Source organism: Bubalus bubalis, chromosome 5 (assembly GCF_019923935.1).
Source record: "Bubalus bubalis isolate 160015118507 breed Murrah chromosome 5, NDDB_SH_1, whole genome shotgun sequence".
In the NCBI taxonomy this organism is placed as follows: domain Eukaryota; kingdom Metazoa; phylum Chordata; class Mammalia; order Artiodactyla; family Bovidae; genus Bubalus; species Bubalus bubalis.
In genome coordinates, this window is record NC_059161.1 from 7,023,452 (window position 1) to 7,040,673 (window position 17,222).

Below are 17,222 nucleotides of genomic sequence, written 5' to 3' on the forward strand. Positions count from 1 at the left end.
GAACAGCAAAAGCTAATGAGGGAAGAGACCACACCACCCAGACAAGTACAGAGCATCCTGTCCCCTCTGCTCAGACCCTGGTCATGTTTGTGGCTACAGGTGCCACGGAGAGAGGTAGGCTGTGCAGACGTTATTTTCAACGTTCTCTCCTGAGAAAGGAAAACCTCACAATGCAGCAGCCTGCTCCCCTGTCAGGGAATGAATAAGAGCTTGCTTTTCACTGAGGTTTAATCCAACAGCCTGGTGTGCATGAAACTAAGAACAAGAACAGAGGCTGTTCACCCACCAACTCACCAGGGCTTGCCCTGCCCAGCAGTAGGGGTTTTGGGGTTCGGTGGTTTGGTTGTGATCGTTGATTTCTTTTCCTATGCTTTGGAGGAAGCTATTGAAACTCTCAAGAGATAGCAGCCACTAGGCTTGTATCTAAGAAGGTAAGTTATCTGCCCCAGTCACACCGATAGTTCGTGAAAGAGCTTTACATGACTCCTTATGTAATAAACCAAGGCAGGTAAGGCAGGGGAAACCAAAAAAAGAGAGGAAAGTGAGGACCTTAAATTTGTAAGAGCCGCGTTACACGGAGGGGCTTTGAGACAAATTGATGGATGGTGTTTTCCATGCCCCCCACCACCACCCCTCTCTCTGGCTTTACTTTTCACCGAGCCCTCCTTTATTCTGAGTTCCGTCTGGGCAAGTCCTGAGCTCCTGGAATGCGTCGCTGCCTTCCTTATCTGGGAGCTAATCACTAAATAGCAGGTGGCGAAGATTCTATTTTTCATCTCTCTTGCTCTTTCCCCTCCTCTCTTTTACTCATTTCCTCAGGGCTATGAATCTCTGAATCTTAAGCAGGAAACCTCCCTGATGTGTTCACACCTGGAATACCTCCCTTTCTTTGTTTGGTGAGGAAGGGACCAGGAGAATCCAGAGAAGAAGCCCCGTTGTCTTGAGAAAGAAGAAAGACATCAGCATTTAAATATTAATACACACCCTGCATGCAGAGGGACACATTCCCATCTTTTAAATCAATCTTTCTTTCTTTTAACTCCATAGTCACCTCCACTCCCAGCCAATGTCTTACAGGACAAAGAGCATTTACTGTGTGTCATTTCAGTGATCAGCACTCCACACAAATAGGTTGACAGAGGAAACAGGCAAGATACCTTTGCAAGCCTGTTTGGGTTTAAAATAACAACTACACAGCCTAGAGGTTCCCAGAGATTAGCTTACTTTTTGTTCCTACAAATGTTAGAAACTGGCTCTTGAAGGCAGCTCATCAGCCTCCCGGTTTCCGTGGGTGTTGGGAAGTCCCAGCCTTGATTAAGCTCTGCGTTCTATCCTCTTCGTGGACTTTTCGTGTGGCCTTTGGAATGTCAACTGCCCCCACTTTTAGTTATCGTGTGTCTCTAAACCCACAGACCAATCATTGTGGCCTACTGAACACTAAGCTCCCTCAGGGGAAAATGGAGAACATACTGGACCCAAGGATAGAAATTTAAATCCATGATTTCCAATCTGTGAGCCCTAGGACCCCATGGGGACACTATCTTTGTGTGAATCAGCACCTATAGTTGTACATGAATCATGCTATTTAGTCAAACTATCCTGATATTACTATTCATTTATTCATTCTACAAATATACATAATGTGCATACTTTGTGTCAGGAACCGTGCCAGATGCTGAGTATACAGTAGATAGTGAACAAGGGGCAAATCAACTATGGCCTTTGGCATGCTCAGGCCAGTGGTGAAGACAGAGAGTTACAGAAACGCAGAAAGAAAGCAATAACTCAGATTTGGGATCATATATAGATGGCGCTAGCGGTAAAGAACCTGCCTGCCAATGCAGGAGACTTAAGAAAAGTGGATTCAATCCCTGGGTCAAGAAGATCCCCTGGAGGAGTGCATGGCAACCCACTCCAATCTTCTTGACTGAAAAATCCCATGGACAGAGGAGCCTGGCAGGTTACAGTTCATAGGGTCACAAAGAGCTGGACATGAGTGAAGTGACTTAGCATGCATGCACATAGATAAGGCAGTGATTAATAGCATTCAAACTCCCTTAAAGGTGATAGGTTCTGTTATTAAGTATTTGTTCTACCAACGCGTTCTTAAAGTGTATCTTTATCTGCAGTTCTTTTGAGATTAAAATATGCTCTCCATACTAAAAAAGGTTGGACCCACTGACCTAAATCAGCCCCAAGAGATGTCTTTCCTATCCCAGGTGAATGAATGAAATAGCAAGAAGTGATATTTTACCAATATTCCAGCAACTCTTGGGTAGATAATTCTACCCTAAATCTAACTTTGCAATGCTTCATTGAAAGCTAATCTCAGAGCTCTCTGTACCCCATCATCCAGGAATGCTACCTCTCTGGGGAAACCTGGAGAAATCAAGACAGAACATTACCCACTTGGTCATAGATCCCTCCTCCCCAGGGGGCAGAGAGCAGCCCCACCTCCACCCTTGACTTGGGTGAGGTCGGAGGGAAAGTCTTGCGGTTGAGATTGGTATGCTAGGGAATTGCAGGCCTGGAGCCGCGGGACGTGACTTGTTGCTCTATTAGACATGCTAGATAATCTCCTGAAACAAAGAAATAAAGCAAAGATTAGATGGGAGGATTTTCTTGTCAAGAATTATGAATGCAAAAATAACCCAGAAAATATAGCTGGATTTGAATAGGGCCCAGGCAAGATAATGGACAGGAAGACATGTTACACATGAGGTCCCATTTAAATCAAAAGGTACCATCAAATCTCAGTTCCCAGTGGGGCCTCTGTATGTGCATTCAAGTGTAGAAATGTTCTAGGGACATTACTACTGCATAAGACCATGTGGTGGGCACTGAACCTGCAAATAAAATATGACCCTTAAAGTGGCTTTTATTTTTTAGCAAAGAAAAGGTAAACAGCAGTGCTCATTTGAAAGATAATTAAACAGTATTTCAGGCTTTGTGACAATGGGCAGAAGACCAGCATGGGGGCAGCACCAAGTTTAGAGTCAAGACTCTAGACTTTTCCTGGTTCTAGGTTAGATTTGAGTCTTACCTTGGGCAAGTCACTTCCTAATCTTCAATTCAGTTTCCTGACCTGCGAAAGGACAAAGGGTATTTCCAGCTCCTCCAGCTCTGCTTCCAGGCCCCATATGAGAAAGCACTTTCAGTAAAAGCCCCTGAAATTATCTGTCAGAGTTACCTTCCTATGGCATTCGTCACAGCAGGACAGAAAATCCACCTATTTGCAATAGCCCTGGGCTGTGGATAAGGTATTTCTGAACAGAGGCAGGGGTACCTACAGATCTTCTCAAGTGGCCCCGTGAGAAACCTATGAAAGGAAAGAGAGCAGAAAGCCAAATGGGGATGGCGATTTGGGGGCTCCCTGTATTTAGTAAGGGGAGACATAGACGCGTTTATCACACATCTCCCCAGCCCCTGCCCAACCCCACTCCCACCAGGCCGCCAGCAAAAGAAGGAGCCCAGCAAAACTGCCGGCACAGCTAGCCCACACCCATCTCCAGCCCCGCCCGCTCACTGAGGTAATATCTTCACTGCTGCCAACTAGACATGTCGGTGTGTGGACTTGCTGCTTCACTCTGACTCACCACAGCCTGCTTTGCGGCAGTGAACCCCGCAGCCATCGTTCCCCAGTGATCTCTGGCCTACTTCTTCCAAAATGCCGCGGGGCAGTCATGGAACACGGTGGGGGTGGATCACCGTTCCCTCAGTTAGTCAACTGGCCTCTTTGGCACAGCTCCCTCTCCCTCTTGATCCCCTGTAAGCCTTCCTGAGAAGTTACAAGGTAGAAATTCTAGTAAACCCTCCTATCTTCTGTTAATTCCAAAAGGGCCTTTTAAAGAGTGAAAACAGAGTGTCCCAGGCCCCATAAAGTGGCACACATGCCACACCCTCCAAAATCAGCTCTTTGAGGAAATCAAGCACAGTGAGAAGAGTATTTGCATTTTGAAGTCAGATAAACCCTAGTCAGACCAACTCCAGGGCAACACCAAACTGCTCGTAGTTCCACATACCTTGCTGTTTCTTAACTCCATGACTTGATTGTGCTGCCTCCTCTTTCTGAAATGCCTCACCCTTCAGCCTTTTTTCTAACTTCTGCTTTCCATAACTCTCAGCTCAAATGTCACCTCCTCCAGGAAGTCTTCCCTGATCCTCCCAAGCTGCATTAGATGCCCCCTTGGGGCTTAGCCCAATGCCCTGTTATAGCTTTAGCATTGTACCTACAATAGTGCTGTGTAATTGCTGTTTTCCTCTTCTAGACTGTAAATTTCTTATCAACTAGAACCCACTCCACTTATTCGTTTTTTTTCTCTCCATAGCTTAATGCATAATCTAGTTTGTCTGCTGAATGAATAAATTATCTGATTCATCCACTTAGTAGTAGTATGTTCTGGACAATTTAATTTACTTCTCTAGGCTTCTAATTTTTCATCTGTATATTGCAGATAACGATTCGTTGCTCATTGAGATGTTGTTCAGGTTTGGAAGTAACCTATGAAAAGGCCTACCACAATGCTGCCCATAGGCATGGAGCATTAAAGCAGATAGGCCGTGGGTCTCCTTAGGGAAGGACGAAAAGGAAAAAAAAAACAGGAATGAAGAGTTCCATGATCAGTCCTCAGCCCCTATCTCCATGGACATATGGTCCCACCTGTTTGCTCCCTCCCTACAAGGAAGCTTTTTTTTTTTTTTTTTTTCCTTTTTCTTAAATGAGAAATAGTTTCATTTCTAAAAGTCTCCTGGGATTCCAGCATCTCCAGTTGGATTGATTGACTGGCCTAGATACTTTTATCATCTCTTCCATTGACACAGAGCCCTGTAAGCCTAGGAAACCTCCCCATCCCCTGACAAACCCTCAACTGTATCATAAATAGGTCCTTCCAGTGGTGAGGTCAGGCTTACCCAGAGAGTTTCTGTGATTAATCTGCATACTTTAGGGATGAAAAGAGGAAACAGCAGTGGTCTGAGCCTCCTGGAAACTTGGCAAGTAGCCTGACACTTGGAGGGCTTGTTCAAAGTGTCCAGCAAAGTTTCCGTATAATGGAGAGAAGCAAGTAGGGACAGTTTAGTGGAAGCCCGGTGATCACCATGGCAGTGAGCGCTGTTGGCCTGGCCCACAATACTATGCAATGAGGACCATCGCCATGTGCCCTTAGTTCCCCCAAAGTGCACACGGACATGAACACACACACACACACACACACACACTACCTCCCTTTTGGAACTTGAAGCCCTCTCCACTGGTCAAATCCCCCCAAATCCTCTGGTGAATCAGGCAGAATCAGACCCTGTGAGTCATCTAGAGCCCATGCAAGCCAGGGTTAATCTGTTCAATAGTCATTTATTGAGCAAGTGCCAGTGCCAGGCTCTGTGCTAGGCACTGGAGACCAATGCCTTCTAGAACATTCTTGAGGGCCTTTCCCCCAAAACCACCCACAGGGAAGAAACCACTTCAGTAAGAAAGTTGATGAGGCCAGGACTTAGTATGGAGGTATTTCCAATGAAGAGACCTGAACTGACCTGGACATGAATCATTTCACCCAACTCACCCTGCAAGGACACACAAGAGGGTGCCACACCTCTTCCAGGGACCCACAAAATGGACACCCAAGCTGAACCTGTGGGCGAGGGCAAGCTAGCAGAGCAGAGCAGGGCCAAGACTGGGAAAGAGCAAAAGAAAGGAGGATTTCCCACAGAATTGCTGCCATTTTGAAATTCAGCCATGTTCAGAGAACCAAGAAGCACTTGAGTCACTTCCCTATGGTAACCTCCAAAGTGTCTTAGGATCCTAGAGGTGAAGAGGAGGGAGCATCTTCTAGGGAAAATGACAGAGGGGTCCAGTTCAGTTCAGTTCAGTTGCTCAGTCATGTCCGACTCTTTGAGACCCCATGATCCGCAGCACACCAGGCCTCCTGTCCATCACCAACTCCCAGAGTCTACACAAACCCATGTCCATTGAGTTGATGATGCCATCCAACCATCCCATCCTCTGTCGTCCCCTTCTCCTCCTGCCCTCAATCTTTCCCAGCATCAGGGTTTTTTCAAATGAGTCAGCTCTTCACATCAGGTGGCCAAAGTATTGGAGTTTCAGCTTCAACATCAGTCCCTCCAATGAATAACCAGGACTGATCTCCTTTAGGATGGACTGGTTGGATCTCCTTGCAATCCAAGGGACTCTCAAGAGTCTTATCCAACACCACAGTTCAAAAGCATCAATTCTTCAGTGCTCAGCTTTCTTTAGAGTCCAACTCTCACATCCATACATGACCACTGGAAAAACTATAGCCTTGACTAGACGGACCTTTGTTGGCAAAGTAATGTCTCTGCTTTTTAACATGCTGTCTAGGCTGGTCATAACTTTCCTTCCAAAGAGCAAGCGTCTTTTAATTTCATGGCTACAATCACCATCTGCAGCAATCTTGGAGCCCAGGAAAATAAAGCCAGCCACTGTTTCCACTGTTTCCCCAAATATTTGCCATGAAGCGATGAGACTGGATGCCATGATGGCAGGGTCTATTGAATTTCACAACATAGGCTGCTGTGGAGGTTTTAAAACCAGTCTGAAAATACAGTCTTACCTGGGAGAAATAGGTTGAGAGCCTCCCCACCTGAATCTGGGTGGGCTTCTGACTTTCTGGAAGTCAATTGAATGTGGCAGAAATGATGCTCCAGGACTTCCATAGCTAGGTGGAAAAGGCCTTATAACTTCTGCCTTGTTTGCTGGAATACTTGCACTCTGAGCTCTGAACCCTGAGCCACTGTGTAAGGCTGCCCCGTTGTGAGGAAGCTCAAGAATGTGGAGCAGCCGTGTGTGTGTGTGTGTGTGTGTGTGTGTATGTCCAGCCTGACAGCCACTCTGAGGCCCCAGCCCACCACCAGTACCCCATGCCAGTCTCATGAATGGATGAACCTCCTAACCATCACATCCCAAAGCCCTTGAATTGCCCCCAGCCTTTGAGTCTTCCCCGCTGAGGCTCCAGACATTCTGGAGCAGAGATAAGTCATCCCTGCCCTGCCCTGGGTGAACCCCTGGCCCACAGGATCCAGGAGCAGAATGAAATGGTGTTTTTATGCCAGTAAGTCTGGGGTAATCTGTAGTGAATAGCAAGGCTTCAGTGACCCAATGATCCTCAGTTCAGTTCAGTTCAGTTGCTCAGTCGTGTCCGACTCTTTGTGACCCCGTGTATTGCAGCACGCCAGGCCTCCCTGTCCATCATCATCTCCCAGAGTTCACTCAAACTCATGTCCATCTAGTCAGTGATGCCATCCAGCCATCTCATCCTCTGTCGTCCCCTTCTCCTCCTGCTCCCAATCCCTCCCAGCATCAGTCTTTTCCAATGAGTCAACTCTTCACATGAGGTGGCCAAAGTACTGGAGTTTCAGCTTTAGCATCATTCCTTCCAAAGAACACCCAGGGCTGATCTCTTTTAGGATGGACTGGTTGGATCTCCTTGCAGTCCAAGGGACTCTCAAGAGTCTTCTCCAACACCACAGTTCAAAAACATCAATTCTTCGGCGCTCAGCTTTCTTCACAGTCCAACTCTCGCATGCATATATGACCACTGGAAAAACCATAGCCTTGACTAGATGGACCTTTGTTGGCAAAGTAATGTCTCTGCTTTTGAATATGCTATCTAGGTTGGTCATGACTTTTCTTCCAATGATCCTAGAGGTGAGAATGAAGAGTATTAGAAAAAAACACAGAAGAAGGAACAAACACAAAAATGACACTCTGCAAAAAGGACAGCGACCTGAAAGATGCTGTTTGCATTGTTTTATTTTTTAAGGTAAAAGGAAGTGAACATAATCACACTTCACAAGTGATCCCTGGGCTCAGCTTTGGGTGGTCCAGCCTTGCAGTGGCCCTCGGGCCCTCACACCTGGTGGTCCCCAGCCTCCCATCACATGACCCCTCTCTTATTGCCTCTCAGGTAAGAGCGGAGCTTCCGGCATTTGAGAAGCCTCCCACGGTGGGAAGACAAATGACTTCACAGTGGGACGCCAGTGCTGCACTGAACCCAATGCGGAAGCTTCAAGTCAGAATCAGTTCTTCACTGCAAGAGAGAGATCACTTCCTGATGATACAGGTCTGGAAGGGGGCTTCTGCAGCTTCTTTCCCTTCCCATCTCCCAGGGGTGCTTTAGGAGGAGGTGACAAGGACTGGGTCTGCCCAAAGGCATCCCAGAAGTTTCCCAGTTATCCCTGAGACAGTTGATAGTTATCATCCTAAAAGAGACCCTAACCAGCACTGAAAGTGTCCATTTCATCCCAGCTTCTGGGAGTTACCTGTGGCAAAGAGCTCTTCACATTTTGAGTTTCCTCTAGTTCCACTGCTTGGCCAAAGGAACACCTCACCAGTACCCCTATCACCAGACTGCTAAGAATATTTATCCCTGTTTAAATAGGCCCTTAGTAGAGTTTGTGTGCATTTTAAGAAACCCCTGTGTCACCCATGCTCTAGGAGGAAAGAGAAGCAGCCACTGAATGGACCCAGGCCAGAGTCTGGGAGCTCACCGAGCGTTCAGACCTCAGGCTGGGAAGCACCCAGTGGTCAGGCCCCAGGTTGGGGAGCACCCTAGACCTCTGGGCCCTTGAGGACAGGCTGGTCAGAACTCGCTAGAGTCAATGCAGATGAGAGTTCCCAGATCTGAACGACTCACCTCTGCTTTGGTTTTCTGAACAGCTCCACTTTCTAGCGGTCCATGCATGTTGTCAGAAGGCCTTTCCATCTGTCTTGGTTTGCTCTGATTTAAATCTCCTTCAACTTAGTGGCTCAATTAGACCTGAAGTCATAGACTCTTTGAACTAGAAGGGACCTTAGAAACCACTTAGGTCAATCCCCAGGAAGGAAAAGGAACTTTCTAGGATCATACAGCAAGGGTTGTTCAGTGTCAGAGTTAGAGCTAGAACCAGGGCCCCTGGCTCCCAAGCCAGGGATGTCTGTTCGGTGCTCTTCTTGTGGTCAGACTACCCAGATGGCCTGCTCCCAGGAGAGCATGGATTCAGAGAATCTGCTTGAGCCCCACCAACCGCAAGAATCCTGGATTCCAAAGAGCCTGTCTGCAAGAACCAGTCCTCCCCTCTCTTCTCCCAGCCCCAATCCCAGCCTTCCAAACTTCTAGAATATTTTGGAGGCAAGAAAAGCAATCAGCCAAGGCAGAGTTCTACTCTTTAGGCATCCTTAGAATGAAAGCTCCTGGTTACTTTCAAAATTAAGACCTTCCTCCCACCCCTCTCTCCCTTTCCATTCTCTTCCCACCTTTCCTTCTGATTTGATGTCTGCTTTTCTGTTTCCTTAGCTACATGAGGCATTTCACGCAGCCAAGCTTCCATATGGGCCATTTCCTGTAAATGCAGACACTCTCTGGACATACCAATAAAACTTAATTTTGATCAATGTGCTGATTGGGGATTTTTCAACACATCATATCCCTTGAACACATTTTTGAACAAAGTGAAATACCAAGAAAAGAACAACATGGTTATTTGCAGACAATGGAGGAACCACTTAGACATAAATGTTATACTATAACTGTTTGGGTAAGCATCTGTTTTCCCCACTGGAACTGACTCCCGAAGAGTTTATATCATTGTCTCTTTTCAATTCTACATCTCTCATAACCTCAAACTGCTTTTCACATACAAGGGCCTCTATAGATGTTTTTAATTTAGTGAGAATTTACTATGCAATAGGCAGAGGGCTAGATGTTTTCACAGCTTTTGAAAAATTGATTTTCGTGACCATCCATCAGTGATTTCTTGCCACAGTCATGGTGTTTTACAAACCAATCTAACAATTCTGACTCCTGTTTCAGTGTGCAGAGGGATTTCCCAAACCAACCAAGCAATTCTGCAACACCAACTGGCGGTCCTACAATTCAGCTCCCTCCTGTCACTCTCTACCTGGAGACAGTGTCAGATCCACAGATTGAGGGCTCATCCCCACATGACTGTCCCCACATCAATCACAAGCCCAGGTTGTTACCTGGGCTTCTGACTCCCTGGCTATAAATCAGAGGTTCCCACAATCCCTTACTTGGGTTCAATGAATTTGCTAGAGCTGCTCAAAGAACTCAGAGAAACATTTTACCTACTAGATCACCGGTTTGTTATAAAAGGATATAAATCAAGCACAGTCGGATGGAAGAGATGTCAAGGGCAAGGTGTGAGGGAAGGGCACGGAGCTTCCGTACCTTCTCTGGGTACACCACTCTCCCCACATATCTAAGCGTTCACCAGCTGGAAGTTTGCTGAATCCAGTCCTTTTGGGGTTTTATGGAGGCTTCATTACATAGGAGTGATTGATTAAACAATGGCCATTGGTCATGACTGATTCAACCTCCAGCCCTTCATTCCTCCCCAGAGATCAGGAGGATGGGACTGAAAGTTCCAACCCTCTAAACACATGCCTGGTTTTACTGTCAACCAGCTCCCATCCTTAGGTGTTTCCCAAAGGTCACTTCATTAACATAGCAAAAGACTCCCTTGGAGCTGTCCACACTTGAGAAATTTCAAGGGTTTCAGGAGCTCTGTCCCTGGTGGCTCAATGATAAAGAATCTACCTCCCAGGCAGGAGAATCAGGTTCAATCCCTGGGTCAGGAAGATTCCCTGGTGAAAGGCATGGCAACCCACCCCAGTATTCTTGCCTGGAGAATCCTATGGACAGAGGAAACTGGTGGGCTACAATCCTATGGACAGAGGAGCCTGGTGGGCTACATTCCACAGGGTCGCAAAGAGTCGGACAGACTGAAGCACCTTAGCCCACATGCACATCACACACCCTAAAGCTCAGTAGCTTCACACAGTCCCCTTCTGCTGTATCTTGTCGGTCTCCAGGGTGGCTCATCACCCTGGATCAGTTTTGCTGATCCAGGCTGTGTTGGGTCAGACTTGGTGAAGCATGTTGATGGAAGCATGCCAGCTGGAGGGCAGCAGGGGAGGCTGATCTAAGACGGCTTCAGTTGGGGTGGCAAGGATGATTGGGACCTCTCCCCACATGACTCTTCGTTTTCCAGCAAGCCAGCCCAACTTATCCTCAGAGTGGAGACAGCAGAGTTCCAGAAGAGCAGGCAAAAGCATGCAAGGTCCTTTGAGGTTTCAGCTTAGAACAAGTTCACCTTCATGGTGACCACACTTTATTCATCAAAGTAAGTCACAAGACCAGCCCCAGATTCAAGGGCTGGGGAAATCAATCCCACCTCTCAATGGAAGGAGTAACAAAGTCATGTTGCAATGGATGGAAGGATTAGGATTGTGGTCATTTTTGTAATCAATCCACCACATGAGCTCAATTTTATTAATAAGATGAAGGGGAAAATGGAGGGAGGTTAAAAGATTTATAAAACATGTCATTAAGCTGCATTGTGGCAGTGGTCGCACAAGTCTATGCATTTACTAAAACTCACAGTGGCTGACTTTCATGGTATGTAAATTATTCCTCAGTAAAACTGTTTTAAAAAACTGGAAAAAACTAAAAATGTATTGATGATCATTCATCAATAAATAATTGTCCAAATCTGCATTTAAACTCAAGTATTATCCCACAAAACTCAGTAATCTTTTCAATACACTATATTTATCATATCTAAAGTATTAGATTCTCAGAATCAGAGCATCTCAGAGCTAGAAAGAGCTCCTCCTGATTATTTGTCCATCCCTCTTTCTTCAAGCAGCTGAACATGTAAGCCTTCTCATGCAGGTGCAAGAATCCTCTTCTTAGGATGAAAAACAGAAACAGTGCTTCAGAAAACCTGAACCAGATGAAAAATACACCTCATTTTCTCATATGCTTTTGGGATCCAGTGTGATTAGTGCTAGAAAGAACTTGACCCACTGTTCTTTCTAGAACCAGAAGCTGCAGACAATTCTTTTGATTATGGCTCCTCTCATTTTAGGCTGACTCTATCCTAATTAGCCAGGATACCTAATGTCCTTAGACTCTGGAAGTAACAGATGACATTTTTCTTCTATTTTAGTACTCAGTGTCCAAACCTAAGTTCTTTTCTGGGCTGAGAGTCATATTCAAATTAAAGGTTGCCCAAGGAATCTTCTTTGTGGGTAAAAATCTCAGATATGAGGACTATGGGAATAACAACAGTTAAAGAAAAAATTAAAAGGTGGATTAGGCAATGTGCTCCATCTCTTGCGAGCATTAAGGCTTCTGTGAGGATGATGATCACGTGGGAAGTAGCATAGGTTCCTCCGATCCTTTGGCCTTGTTTCTGGAAAGCGAAAGAGTGGCATCCCGAGGAGATGCATCCGGGCTTTCCATAAACAGAGCTTTGAAGAGCAAATTGAGCAGCTTTCATCAATCTCACACAGACCACATCAAAAGCTGCCTGAGGAGAATCACTCACCCGATGTCAGGCAGGGTCAGGCAAGCGTTATCAAACGCCCTTTCAAGATGTTATGAATCAGAATCAGAGAGAGAGAGAAAGGTAAAGAGGAGCATCAAAAATGAGAGCATGAAAGGAAAGGAGGCAAACAAGGCAGAGAATGCAGTGCAGTGGCAAAGAGGACAAGGAGGGAGACAAAGGAGAGGGAGTGAAGCAGGAGGCTAGAAGCATGGGCGGCAGGAGACAGAGCCGACGACAGAGCCGCGAGGAGAGCGAGACAGACGGGGCCGGAGAAACGCGACGGCTAAAGAGCGACAGAGAAAGCAAAGTTCAGGAGCCTAATGGGGAGAAGGAGCCTAGTGGAGGGAAACAGCGTTTACACCCGGTGGAGGCCAGGCTGGCGGCCATCTGTCCTGAGGGCGCGTAGTCTACGCAGACATCTGTAGAAAATTTGCCTCTTTTCCCCCACCTAGAGGAGCAGAATCCAATCCCACTGAAAGCGGGTGGAATGAAAAACAAAGGGAAAAAGAAACCCTCCAACCTTCTTCTTCTCCGGCTCCTCAAATTATCTTTTATCTACTATGAAGGGCTCTTTGATCATCCCGGCCGGCTTCACTCAGGCACTGAAAATCAGAGGGAACCATCATTAGAAACCCAGCCTGATGTCCACCCAAGCCCCCACTGGAGCGATTTCATCTTTCATTACAACAAAGCAAGGGCAGTCATGTATCAGCTCACGTTGTAAACCTGTCTTCTTCAGAGATCAAGTTCGATTTTCCAAGTAATTGGAGAGAAACAAATCCATTCCTGGGTCAAACCAAGCAAATTTCCCCTGCTCTGTAAAAGATCTGATTCTGTCTTAATCAAGAGGACCCTGGAGCCTGGGTGTTCCCGTTAGGAGCTTTGGGGAGCCCAGGGTCAGTGAGAGGGGACTAGGTGTGCAAAAAGGCAGCCTTTGCAACAAGGGGGCAGAGATGATAAATGGGAGATGGAAGGGCTCTTTCCAAAGCAAACTCTGCTCATTGTTCATTTTCGTCCCATCGAGTGAAACTGCAATAAAAAGCAGTGTCCTAGTAGGGTGGGGAGCAGGGATAGTTAGGGAGTCTGGGATTAACATGTACACACTGCTATATTTAAAATAGATAACCAACAGGGATCTACTATATAGCACAGGGAACTCTGCTCAATACTCTGTAACAACATAATTGGGAAAAGAATTTGAAAAAAGAATAGATACATGCATATGTATAACTGAGTCACTTTGTTGTACACTTGAAATTAACACAACATTGTTAATCAAATGTACTCCAATAAAAAATTAAAAGTTAAAAAAGAAACAGGGCCCTAGAGACAGCTTTGCTCCTGGTACTCTGTGCACATTTGTTGAAATAAGGCAGGATACCAAAGGGTGGTTTGCTAGTGGCTCCCAATCCTTAACTGCCCCGTTTAGATAGGAGCTGAGAGAGTAACAGCGCCCAAATTTATGGAGCCGATCATTTTACAGGCATCTTTTCATTTAATCCTCACAACAAATCTATAAGGTAGACACTCTTATTATGATCCCCATTTTACTGATGAGGAAAGAGAGGCTCAGAGACGTTAAATGACTGATCCAAATGGTTCCAGAGTAAGAATGAAGAGGGGCCGAAATCTGAGCCACAGCTAAAGCCAGAGCTGGTCTTACATGGCCAAGATCGCTCAAGAGCAGATGGAGACGATGAAGACTGCTATGTCCTTGCCCTCTTGGAGCAGCACACAGAATGGGGAAGCAGGGGACCCCCAGCAGCCTCTGCCTGGTTGGGCAGGATCAGGCTTTTGAATAAGATGGTATTTAATAGCCCATGTTGCAAGACAGAAGCCAACCTTTGAGCTTGAGGGTAAATGGTGCCGCCACACGCCAAGCAGAAAGTAGCGTTACTGTGGGCTGTAACAAGTTTGGGGAGCTCTCAAAATTCTTCTAGTTCCCTTTATAAAAGCAAAAGACCAGAAAATTATCCATAATTGCAGAGTCATCGGCACTGAGTTGCAGCATATCTTACATGGGCCAACATGACTAATGACTCCACAGCATCAGGGGTCCTAAGGTCCTTCTCCCGCGGCCAGCTCCACACTGGCATAAGCAGCCCACCCCACACAGCAGCAGAGTCCAGACCGCCGGCTGTGTGGTCAGACAGACATGCGTTCAGGTCCTGTCTCTACCACTTACTACCTGAGTGACTTTAAACACTTTGTTCAAGGTCTCTGAGCCACAGTTTCTTCATCTGTAAAATGGGGCCTATAAATACCTTAGACCCAAGTAATGTTAGGGTAAAATTAAAAAAAAACAAAAAACAAATCCATAACATCTAGAACAATACCTACCATATAATATGCACTTTTTTTTTAAGAAAAGCTATGATTATTATATTTTCCACCCCTTCATCTTCCTTACTTGAAGCTAAGAGAAGAAGAGGCAGACCAAGTGAAACTGCTTATATAAAAGTCAGATCGAGTCTGGCTATTCCACCAGAGGCAATAATTATAAAGCTGCTTCAGAGCACAGAGAGTTCCAAGAACGAAATACACATTTGGAACAAGTTCATTAAAAAAAAATGCTTACTCATAAAAGCCGCTACGGTTATAGCCTGACAAATGGAAAACACAGCACCGATAAATAAGGTGCCAGCGGTAAACAAGCCAGCCACACCAAGAAGTCGCTTGATTTCTCTCTTCCCACCCTCCAACAGTTTCTTAACCTTTTATGGGATTATAATGACAAGATCACGTAGGTTTTATAGGGCTGTTTACCAAGGTCCCCCCACACTCCAAACAGAGGGAAGAGGCCTTGGACATCTCTGCCAAGTTTCCAGCACTGGAACCTGCTCTCACTTCTTTGCCCAGGAGAGTCAGCTCCAAGATTTTCCACCCCTTCAGCCTGTCTAGAGACACCCAAACCCTCAGCATCTCAGCTCCACTGCTGCCCCATCACACCCCATCGGTCCATTTCAAGAAGAGCTATCTCCTGGCCAGTCTGCACCCTGCTGCCCTGCCCCAGCCCAAGTAGGTCACCTTGCTGGTAGTGGAATGCACACTAGATGGGAAGTCAGGAGATTGGGATGATAAGGCAGTGCAAGCCACTCGGTAGCTGATCCCTGTCACTGAACTTCTCTGAGCCTCAGTGTTGCTGTCTATAAAATAGAGCTAATATCACCTCCCTCATAGTGTTTCTGTGAACCTTCAACACGTTTGTGGTCATGAACTTCCCCTGTAGAGGGTCTGGTACCTGTGGGAACTGTTACAGCCAGTCAGTGACAATGACTAAGCTCCCTGATATCAGAAATCTGTGCTATGAACTTGGGGTGAGGTGGTAGGTGAGATGACAATGGAAAATGGGGGGAAAGCGCTTACCTACCTGCCCTTGGAACACAAGAGAAATCACTGAGACTTCAAATTGCTTTCAAAGAGCTTCTAGGTGCAGATAAGACCTGAGGAAAGAGAGCTAGGTGCTGTCAACCCCACTCCCCTCACTCCACCCACCCTATTCTTGCCCTACTCCAGCCCCTACAGACTCAGCTAGGCCTTATTCCCTTGCCAAAGAAAAGTCAGTAACATCAAACAGGAAGCAGTTTGGTGCTTTTACAGGGCCTAGGGCAAAACAAACTTTTGCCAGCATTTACCAGAAACTATGACAAACCTTCTAAATCCTTAGGTAATGAAAGCCAGCAATCTCCATCTACTCCTTTCTCACCCAAATCTCACTTAGTTGACTACTGTTTTTCTGGAGATTTAAACAAAACCTGTGCATCACTAAGTTACACAAATAGCAGTTGATTTAGGCTTTGAAAACTTCATTCCTTTTGTTAAAAAAGGGACTGAACACTAAATAATACCTCTTGAGAACCAAATCCTTCAGAAGCAAAATTTCTGGGAGAATTGGCTTTCTGTGTGAAGGTGCTTGGAGACAGCATATGGCTGGCTTAAATTTGAATATGCAAACAGTAGGCTTTTAGGCTTCCACTCAATTATTCTAAAAATCTAGAAATCATTCTAGAAACTGAATGCTCCCTATGCAAGCATTGTTCTCAGTGCTGAGACCAAAACAGCGGACTCACGATTACTTCGTTTTCATCAGGAACACCTGGGTGTGCATGCTACATCCTTTCAGTGGTGTCTGACTTTTTGTGACCCTATGGACTGTAGCCCACCAGGCTCCTCTGTCCATGGGATTCTCCAGGCAAGAATACTGAAGTGGGTTGCCATTTCCTCTTACAGGGCATCTTCCTGACCCAAGGATCGAACCTGCATCTCTTAAGTCTCTTGCATTGGCAGGAAGGTTCTTTATCACTAGCACCACCTGGGGAGCCCCAGAAATACCTGGGGAGTTTTAAAATAATGTTGATATCTGGTTCTCACCACTAGATAAGTATTAGTATCAGTCGCTCAGTCGTGTCCGACTTTTTGCGACCCCATGGACTGTAGCCCGCCAGGCTCCTCTGTCCATGGGATTCTCTAGGCAAAAATACTGGAGTGGGTTGCCATTTCCTAGATAGTGTAATTCAATTGAAATAGACTGCCTTTTTATTTCCTACCCACAAGTGAATTTCATGTGCAGTCAAGGTGAATAAACAGAAGCTAAGAGGAAACATGTATGGAGAAGAGAGACAGGAATCCATGCTGAAAAGGACCAAGGACCGATCGTGGCAAGCGGGACTCACTCACTCTACAAAGAGCTACATGCTAAGGACTGTGTTTAGTGCTGAGGATACGAGGGAGCCAAAGAGCAGGCTGCTACCATCAGGGACTAGATAGAAGAGTGTGATGGGTGCAGTTCTTCTGTGTGTGGTTTCTGTGATGAACCTGAGCACAGAGGTAGCTCCTGAACCACTCTGGTGAGTTAC

General features: G+C 46.0%; 1 long non-coding RNA gene across 1 annotated transcript; it reads right to left on the minus strand.

The window, feature by feature from the left end:
- Positions 1–854: 854 nt before the first annotated feature.
- LOC112585037 lies at positions 855–3,401 on the minus strand. Its single transcript, XR_003109334.3, has 3 exons — positions 3,191–3,401; positions 3,044–3,085; positions 855–2,579 (listed from the first exon to the last, which is right to left on the minus strand). It is a non-coding gene; the product is annotated as an uncharacterized LOC112585037 (long non-coding RNA).
- Positions 3,402–17,222: the final 13,821 nt, after the last annotated feature.